The sequence below is a fragment of the Pezoporus occidentalis genome, unplaced genomic scaffold (genome assembly GCF_034315485.1).
Source record: "Pezoporus occidentalis ecotype Australia unplaced genomic scaffold, CSIRO_AGI_Poc_V1 ctg186, whole genome shotgun sequence".
NCBI lineage: Eukaryota > Metazoa > Chordata > Aves > Psittaciformes > Psittacidae > Pezoporus > Pezoporus occidentalis.
The window spans coordinates 512,477-522,371 of NW_026913704.1; the positions used below are offsets into that span (position 1 = coordinate 512,477).

Consider the following 9,895-nt stretch of genomic DNA (forward strand, 5'->3'; position numbering starts at 1 on the left):
GTACTGCCTGAACTATCTCGCGTTTAATTTGCTCAAAGGCTTGTTGTTGCTCAGGGCCCCATTTAAAATCATCCTTCTTCCGGGTCACATGAGAGAGAGGGCTTACAATCAAACTGTAATATGGGATGTGCATTCTCCAGAACCCCACAGCACCCAAGAAAGCTTGTGTTTCTTTCTTATTAGTTGGTGGAGACATTGCTATTATCTTGTTGATCACATCTGTGGGGATCTGTCTACGTCCATCTTGCCATTTTATTCCCCAAAATTGAATCTCCTGTGCAGGTCCCTTGACCTTACTCCGTTTTATGGCAAAACCGGCTTTCAGCAGAATTTGGATTATTTTCCTCCCTTCCTCAAAGACTTCTTCCGCTGTATCGCCCCACACAATAATGTCATCAATGTATTGCAGGTGTTCTGGAGCTTGCCCCTGTTCAGGTGCAGTCTGGATCAGTCCATAGCAAAAGGTAGGGCTGTGTTTCCACCCCTAGCTCAGTCGGTAGAGCATGAGACTCTTAATCTCAGGGTCGTGGGTTCGGGCCCCACGTTGGGCGCCAAAAGAACTGTCGTGGTTTAAACCCTAGCCAGACAGCTTGTTCACTCACTCCCAGTGAGTGGTGCCAGGCTGACAGCAATCGAGGGCCTCCCCCCGCCCCGGGGCTCTCCCCTTCCCCGCTCCCAGAGGAACCCAGAGGAGGATCGAAAGAGTGCAACTCCCATGGGCTGAGACAAGAACAGTCCAGCAAACAATGTACAACACAAATCACCACCGCTACCACCGACGACAACAATGATAAGAGAAAATAACAAGGGAAGAGAATACAATACCACCGGCCAAGAAACGAGTCCCACCTGGAAGCCCGTGTCCTTCTGGGTAACTCACAGTTACCCCCCACCCCGGGCATGACGTGATGTGGTATGGAATACCTCCTTGGCTAGCCCGTGTCAGGTGCCCCATCTCTGCTTCCTCACAGCTTCCCCTCCTCCCTGGCAGAGCATGAGCCTCACAAAGTCCTTGGTCAGGGTAAACATCACTTAGCAACAACCGAAAACATCGGTATCACCAACACTGTTCCCAGGCTGGAAGTCAAAACACAGCACTGCACCAGCTACTATGAAGGAGAAACATGACTGCTACTGCTGAGCCCAGGACACCCACTTCCAATAGGGATTTAGTTGTCCTAATCACTTGCGTCCATATAGCTCATTATCTTCATTAACTTTATTTTTTTTCTGTTGAAATTCCTGTTTAAGACGAGAGAAATCAGAAACATGAAATGGATTCATATTATGCAACCACATCTCACACATTCTGACTTAAGATTTCCAATGTCATAATTCTATTTGATGTTTTGTTCACATTTGGCCTGTCAGTCCATGCTACTCATTCAGTTTTGGTGACCACCAGACTGATCCCCAGGTTTCTCATTCTTGTTTGATCACTGTAAGGTAATGCATGTGCTCACAAGTTAGTAAGCCTATGCAATCCCTGCTTAAAAGGAAAACACTCCTACCAGTCACAAAGTAAATTAGCTCCTAGGTGAACAGCGATGGGTTTAACAACATTAAAAATTTTAGGACAGTCTCAATTTAGATACAAATGATGGCACACGTGAGCAAAGTCAAAGAATTTCTACAGTTAATTAAAATTCTACCACTCAACACTAGAGATAGAAAAAATAGGATATATTTCTGGAAAAACAAACAAAAAAGTATTTATATTAACTCAAGTTGGCAGACACAACCTATGTTTTACATAGCCTTTGCCTTAAGTTTTGCAAGTCTGTGAGCTAAGCAATAGGACACTAAATAAGACTGCAAATGAGTATCAGTCATTTAGGTCCAATCAAGTAAAAGGAAATGTGAAAGCCTCTAAAGATGGACCACAAAGTGCAGGAAGTAAACACTCTCAGAACGCAAGAAATAGAAACCAGTCACATATACTTGTTCTGTTTTAGGGGTAGAAAGATTATAAAGTGAGATGACACTTGGGGATGTTAAGAACTCAGAGAAAAGTACGTGATGCTGAAGCCCAACTTTTACCAGAAATTCAAAGCAAGGCAAAAAAATAATAAAGAACTGGTAAGAACTTGCCCCAAATACATGGAAACCAGCATAAGCTTTAAGTACTTCTTTATCTTAAAACATAAAACAAGCTTAAGTTTCCAAAAGGCTTGTGACAGGATCTTAAAAAAACAAACAAACAAAACCTAAAAAAAAAAAAAAAAGAACTTAATTGATAAAAGCGTCATTTTTCTTAGGTCAAAGGACCCGTTCATATGACCAGCCAATTGGCTTCCTTGACTGATGCAATCTGCAACTCAAAGCCAGGGAGAATCATTCCCTCTGGGTTAGGTGCTCATATTCTCAAGCACTTCATCAAGATACTCCCCCAGGGCATTCCAGTTTATGAACCATTCAGAATTCTCAGCCAGGTAATCTTTTGGGATTTCCTACTTATAGCTTAATCAGTGCAACAAAGTCTGTGATGCCAGGATGTATCTTTACTTGAAACTAATTTCTAAAATATTGCAATAAGTATTTTTGACAACCAACTAACACACCTTAGGAAAAAGAAAAAAAAAAACCAAGCAAACAAACAACACAAAAAAACCACACCCCCCCCAAAAAAAAAAAAAGGTATGTATTACTCTTAGTGCTTCAAAGAACTATGGAAGTATAAATTTGTATTATTTGTTTGGTTGGTTTCTTTACTTTAAAAAGAGATAAGTCAAACAAGCAATAGGAAGGTTGCAGTGTGCAGCCCCCTGCAAATAGCTGAAAGCTGTGCATTGGTCAATGATCTGAGCCAAGAGACAACACAAAATTGAAAGTCATTACATATTCAGCAAACTGTGCTTGTGTAACTTAGAACCATCTCTTCTGAAAGTTCAAAGCAACCATCTCAATCACCTGTATTCAAATAATTTTAAAAATAGATTTAACTTAATTCTCCTATTAACCCCAATAGTGCTTGTGAAAGCTTTCAGGGGTGGGAAGTAAAGTAATGGTCTAAAACCATACAAAAAAAAATGTCAAGTGTTAGAGGCAACTCAAAACTCTAATGAGAACTCCAAGCTGAACGTAGTCCCCCAGAATAGAATCATTAGTGAAAAATAGTAGCAAATGTCCATAATGGTCTGAAAGGAAATATAAAGAGAGAGTTGGGTAGAGTTTAAATGTTCTCCTTTAGGCATTTTATACTGAAAGCAAGGGATGGGTCCAACAGACAGGTTCTCCAATTTTAATGTGACATTAGGCAGTTAGGGTAGAGTTTTACTTCTTGTTTTGCTCTACTATGCTTCACTCATAGAACTGCTGAAAAACAACTGCTTTTGCTTTCATTATTTCAGAAATATAGGTAGTTTAGCAAAATTGTGAAATCATATTCACACTGGATGTTAGCCTATGAGAGACTAAAAATTTATCTTCCCCAGAAGATATGCCCTTGCCATAATAAAGAATTATTTAAGTATTACATATGGAATACTGCATACTCATCTGTGTGTTGATAAACCGGAAGATATGGTATTTTACATCCTATAAAATGTTCTGCAACATTCTTTTTGGTGATATTTTTATTTTGACAGCCACTTGCTCCATGGTTCAGCAAATACTGCAAACTGTACCCAGATTATTATCATCTGGCCTGTTAAGCAGATGTAATATTAAGCACTGCAGGAAGCTGCCAAATTGGCAATCACTATAAGTAAATCTCATAATGGAAATTAATTATCTAGAAGTTTATTAATTTGTATTAAATGTCAGTGCATATATACTGTGTCATACTACAGAAATGTATGAAACATGGAAGGAACAGATATATAACCTTTTTTTCCCTGTCTCTCTCAAATCTAAGTTGGAAAAAAATGAAAGAAAAGAAAGCCAAAGTAGACTCTGAAGCTGACATACTTTTTGTATCAGCTTTGTGTCCTTCTTTCTAGTTTTGCCATAGCAACTAAGCTGTATCTATCTTCTTCACTTGGCACCATTAGCTTGACAATTTGGCCGTGGAGAAAAAATTGTGACTTGAGAGGGTTTTGAAGGCATGTGATTCACCTTCCAATTGGAATCTGCAGACAAATTCTTAGCTTAGGGTGAGTATAACCATCTATAGCATATAGTAGGTGTACTCTTTTCAATAAATATAATCTGGCCTACCTCCACACTCTACACTTCAGTGCTCTGCTAGGCTCTTCATGCTTTTACATCAGTGTACCTGTACAAAAAATAAAGGATTAAGCTTGTCCTTTCACCCAAGCTAACATGCTAACACTGAAACAAGCCCCTGTACCTGGGCAGGATGAGGGTGTTGGGAGCAGTGTGGTCCCATCACAGGAGTATGGGATGGATCTCTGAAGTTGGCTTTGCTCCTGCTGGACAGCCACCACAGGTTAGAGAGCAGACTAAATTTAAAGACCTGTAACGTGAGCTGTCAGAACACCAGGTTATTCTCCTGCTAGGATCATTTTTCCCCTCCAGCAGAAAATATATTCTTTCAGAGCACCTGTACAGGCTGGACAAGGATTTCTTAAGGTAGAGAAACACAAATCCTAATAGTTGGACCACTGAATACCATTTTGAATTTAGCCTTGGTGATTAAACTAGACAAAGGCTGCTATTCAATTATACTCATTTTCTGCCCTAGATCAGAATTGAAAGTCATGGCAGCTTTGTCTTAACTTCTAGCTAAATTCCAGTAATTTCAATAAATTCTGCCCACAGACAAATAACTTATGGATAATATGCTAATAATCTTACAAAGATCAAAACCATTTCCACTGACAGTGTTTATTCTTCATGGACCCAGGAAAAAAAAAATAAAAGCAAGATTATTTGTTAAAAGGTGATTTTAAAAGGAACGTCATATTAACTGAAAGAAACGGGAACCTTATATTTAATTCAAATGGTTATGATTTCTGACCACATCAATAGCACTAAGTGCAGCTTCAAAATGTTCAATAAAAATTATGCTTGTTCTAGAGATCAGTATTTGAGAGAGAAAAGCTACATACTAAACAATAAGATTACACCATTTACACTAATAACTTCTGCATTTCTGTCATCATAGAAATAATGTCATGCATCAATCTGTATAAGCCATAAAAGCAGAATAAGGAAAAAGTCCTAATAACAGAAATACAACAAAATTATTAGCCATCTATTGGCAATTTTATCTCAAATAACCCATTTCACACTGTAACTTCAGTCTATATATCCATTAATGAATATCATATTCAGTACAAGATGGAGCTGTGGCTTCTCGCAAGGACAAGAATTATCTGTGAGAACGTTGCTTATTTATATAAAGCATATAATCCATTTTCAAATGAAATTTGTAGATATGTCAGCAATTTTTTATACTTTGAGATATGGCTTCACAACTTTTCACTTCAAAATAACACTTTAATATCAAATTAAACTTTATAAAAATTAGTGTTAAAAATAATTATTTTCAGTCACATATTCCTAATTATTTTCCCTAGGTGGTGTTACTCAAAATGCCTCTTAAAAATCAAAGAAAGGAAAAAAAAGAAAAACCCACAAAAAAAAACCCACCCCACAATGTTTCAGATTGATTCATTTTTCTTAATTTCTTCTTACCTTCCTTTTGTTTCGGCAGTAAAGCAAAAAAAAATCCATTATTTGTCCAGTTCTGCTTTGTGAGACTTAAGACGTTTTTTATGGTGCTCTCAGGAACTGAACACAGGACAGCATAGCAATCACTATTTGCAACATACTGAATAGTTTGCATGTTTAAGTAGGTAGGACCTTAGATTGCTCCCTGGTTCATAGATGCCACTGAGTCACAGTCAAGACTAAGCATTCATAGCAGCATTCCTTCTCAAAGTTATAAACTATGCCTAATTGTGAGTGTAGCTATATACATAATGCAGTGTAGTATATACCAGATCATTAAGGATTTTCAGTGAAAATTGTTTATATTATTCTTGTTATTGGACTTTTTTGGCAAATTTGCCTTATTCTGTTCATGAACACTGAGGTCGCACAGATCAGTACTTATTCCCTGAATTCAAAATATTTTAATTTGCTAGTTGATCCACTTGTCATGACCAGATAATATAACTGATAGGCTCATACTCAATGATTCCAATAACACTGCTAAGCACTTTTTTCCCCCATGTCTACACTAGACTTTTTACCTTATATATTGCACTGGATTCATTGGTTTTGCAGAGACCTGGTTTAGACTACAGAGCTGTCATTTCATCTTGCATATCTTCAACATAAAACTTCCTCCTTGTTATCCTAGGGCAACTGTTGATTAGTAGTACCTCACCTTGGGGACCAATAAGCATAGGAATATGGAATATCTGGAAAAATGACGGGGAATATTGCTTCTATGCTTAATATGTATTGAGACTACTTCCAGGTTGACAACGAACCTTCACGTTGTAATCTACTGCCACCGGTTTGTGAACTAGCTCGTGCTATCATGGTGACAGCAAATGCAGAAATATAAATCCTCTGAAAATGTTGGAAATATTTGCTCACAGGAAGCATGGTTTCACCTTTTTCTTTTCCTTGGTTGTCCTTATTTTCATTCCGACTTTAATTCCTTAATCTCAGTTTTGAAAGTGCATATTAGTTTCATTTTACATATATAATACAAAGATGATTCATAGTTTTTAGTTCTTACTTTAACTCTTCCACAGTTCAGAGTTAATTATTTGTTTAAAAGTTTTAAGTAAAAAACCCGTAACTTTCTCAGACCTGGATTCTAGCATCTAATTCAGCTTTTTCTGATCAATATATCAGCCATTTATCATCACACAAAGCACATTTTTGTTCTAAGTAAAATGATTCTGTAGCACCATCTAGTGAGATGACATCACTATCTGTGATGGAATTTTCAATTCCCAATCAGTATTAATTCATCACTTGCAGTTTTGGAGAATGCAACAGGTTTCAAGATTGTCAGAGTCAAACAACCAGTTCATGGTATGCAGCAATGAAAGGTGTCATGAGAACCCTTTTTTGCAAGGTTTATCTTCTGTGCTCAGAATAGCAGAGGTTCACTGCCTACTGCAGAGATTGAAGAGTGCCTTGATCGTCTCTTTCCTCTCTCCTTGAGATGCGTCTTTGGGAGACACAGTAGTACCTGCTAGCTCTTCACTAGCCTACTGAACCAACAGTGCTGTCTTCTCACTGGATGCAGTGATGACTGGTGTCATAGGGAAAACAGAAGAGGAGCCTCTTGAACATCTCCACAAAAGCCACTCACAATCTTTCCTGGCATGACGATTACAAAAAGTTGTGTTCAGAAAAGCATTTTGAAGTCAAGTATTGCTTCCTGCGTGCCACAAAATTAGAACGCTCAGAATAAAATCAATAAAAAAATCAGTTTAAGGTTGTTTATTGTAGATTTTAGTCATGCAACTTTGTGCACACTTACAATAAAAGTTTAAAAGCCACCAATAGGAATCTTAAATTTGCATACAGAATGAGTACATACAGTATTCATTTCTGCCTTTTCCTTGCTGCACGTTCTTGACATAGTTCATTAAAAGCCATAGACGCTTTCTGAACTTCCTTCACTAACAAAGATGTAAAAGTAAATTGAACAGAGGCCTGAAAATTCCATCTTACTACTCTGAACAAGAAAAGTAAATGAGAAAAAGTGTCCAGGATTTGGTTAATAAGCCCCCTGAATTCCAGTAGCTTTCATCTATTAGTAACCTAACACATGAGATCTACAAGGAAACTGAAGAACAGCAAGTTCCTTAGTGCTTAAATCTGACGACAGCTTTCTCCCAAACTGCTGTAGTGATTAGCTCATTACATCAAGTACGACATTTGATTATTCTTCTTTTAGCTTGCATAACTACAAAGTTTTATCAGTAGTCTGGAAATCCTATTTTAATGGAGGTTGGTTTGTTCCCACCATTCTCCAACTAAGCCAGTGAAAAAAAAAGAAAAGATCTTTTGAATTGCTTAGGATAGATGCAATAGGGAGACACCTGTTTAGGGAAGACATTTAGTAAAAAGGGTAAACAGCATAAAACACTCCAAACATTTAAATAATTTTAAATACCCAGGAGTGAGTTCCTTAAGAGATCCACAAAGTTAAAACTACTTGAAAATACAAGGAGAAATGAGACTGATACGTCTTTCTCAGGCTGCTTACTAGCAGATACATATCAGTGTTGAACACTGAAACAGGTACTGAGGGAGGTGGTGGAATAGCCATCCTTGGACAGACCCATAACTTGACTGTTTCTGAGCAACCTGACCTCAGACTTCAGCAAGTTGAAGGTGGGGGTGGGGAACTGATGAACTCCAGCCTAACAAAAATGTGTAAACACTGGTATTCAGTTTCCTCCTTCTCTTTCCTAATCCCAAAATGTGAAAGCAGCAGTCCCTGGGAGAGGAAGAGTAACAGTGACAGGAAGAGATTGTTATGGAAAAATTAAAATATTATCAGATTTTATATCTGTCTTTTAACTTTTGAATGCCAAATATGACTTCACACCAAAGAAACATCACACTTAAACAAATTGCTAACAGTAGCAGAAAACAGGGTGCATTCATTGTACAAGTAATTCAGTAGCTCTTATGGGAAATGAACTATCCAGTACACAAATATTAATAATCCAACCCACACATCGTGTTTATATATTGTAATCAGTTCTTAAATAAAAAACTTTTCCTGTTAATGTATGTTCCCCAACTTATCACATACATACTTTTAAATTAATTTTGCTTAGAAGTTACACATGCGCATGAACACCAGTCATTAAAGCATAATGTGATCAGCTCATGCTCATATTCACATCATGTTTGGATATTTTCTGCGCTACTTCTCATTCTAATCCGCACAAGCCTAGCATAAACCTTGGCTTTATTTTTCATGGATTTCCAATGTTCTGCTCATTAGCCTATTATCTTTCTGCTTATCAGTGACATTCTTGAGATCCCTGTACCCCCAACTGCACAGCTACAAAAACCACCAAACTATTTTCAGACCTTCAGCCACACAAAAAATGCAGCCCGCACAGCTCTCTCACCCCATGAACACTGTATTGATTCTTTACCATTGAGAAGACCCAGTCAATAAAAGGGTCCGCAGCATGATACTTCCTAACTGTATGTTAGAGACTAAATATTAAACATAAGCAGGAACCTTTTCTAGGAAAATGAATAAAATATTCCTTATTCAAGAGGGAAAAGACAATAGATGTTGGTATTTAGAAGTAGCTAAATTACCTTTCTTCGATTTTTCCTTTGCCTGCTTAAGAAAGAGCAGCTCCTAGAGGGAGATTTGTCCCATTTAATACTCCCCTCTTCTCATTTTCAATGTATTCAAATGTATTAAATGTTTTCAGCACAAAGGATTTGGCTATACTTCAGGACAGGAACAGGCTAATATTTTCATGTTTCTGAAATGTTGGTCTATCCATTTGCTTGAAATGTTTGAAAACAATGAGATTACATTTTCATTTCTTCCTGTTATTAGAGATTTTAACTAAATGTAATGTCTATTACTGAAGCTAGTCTTTAACAGTAATGTAATGTAGAATGAGATCTAGTAAAACACACAAAATTATAGTTAACTTGACATTAAATAACTCCTGGCCAGTGTAAATAGCCTTGAAAGACCAAAAAAGTTGTTCAGATTTTAAGTCTTCCTGCCAAAGCAGCTTACTAAATGCTGGGAGAGCATGGGGAAAATAGACTTCAGAAAGTGTCAAGCATAACACACTAGATAACGTTTCCTGATGTCACCCTGGCAACAGCACACTAGGGCAAAGAAGTTTAACAGTCTGACCCAGGAACAAATTTTCTATGTTCTTAAAAATCTATGGTGGTATCACGGTAATTATTTCCTGTGAAACAGATAAATCAACAAAAAGAATAGTGTAGTGGCATCCACCTT

At 37.4% G+C, this 9,895-nt stretch overlaps 1 non-coding gene across 1 annotated transcript; it reads left to right on the forward strand.

Moving 5' to 3' along the window:
• Positions 1-480: 480 nt before the first annotated feature.
• On the forward strand, positions 481-551 carry TRNAK-CUU (transfer RNA lysine (anticodon CUU)). Its single transcript has one exon. It is a non-coding gene; the product is annotated as a tRNA-Lys (tRNA).
• The last annotated feature ends 9,344 nt before the right edge of the window (positions 552-9,895 follow it).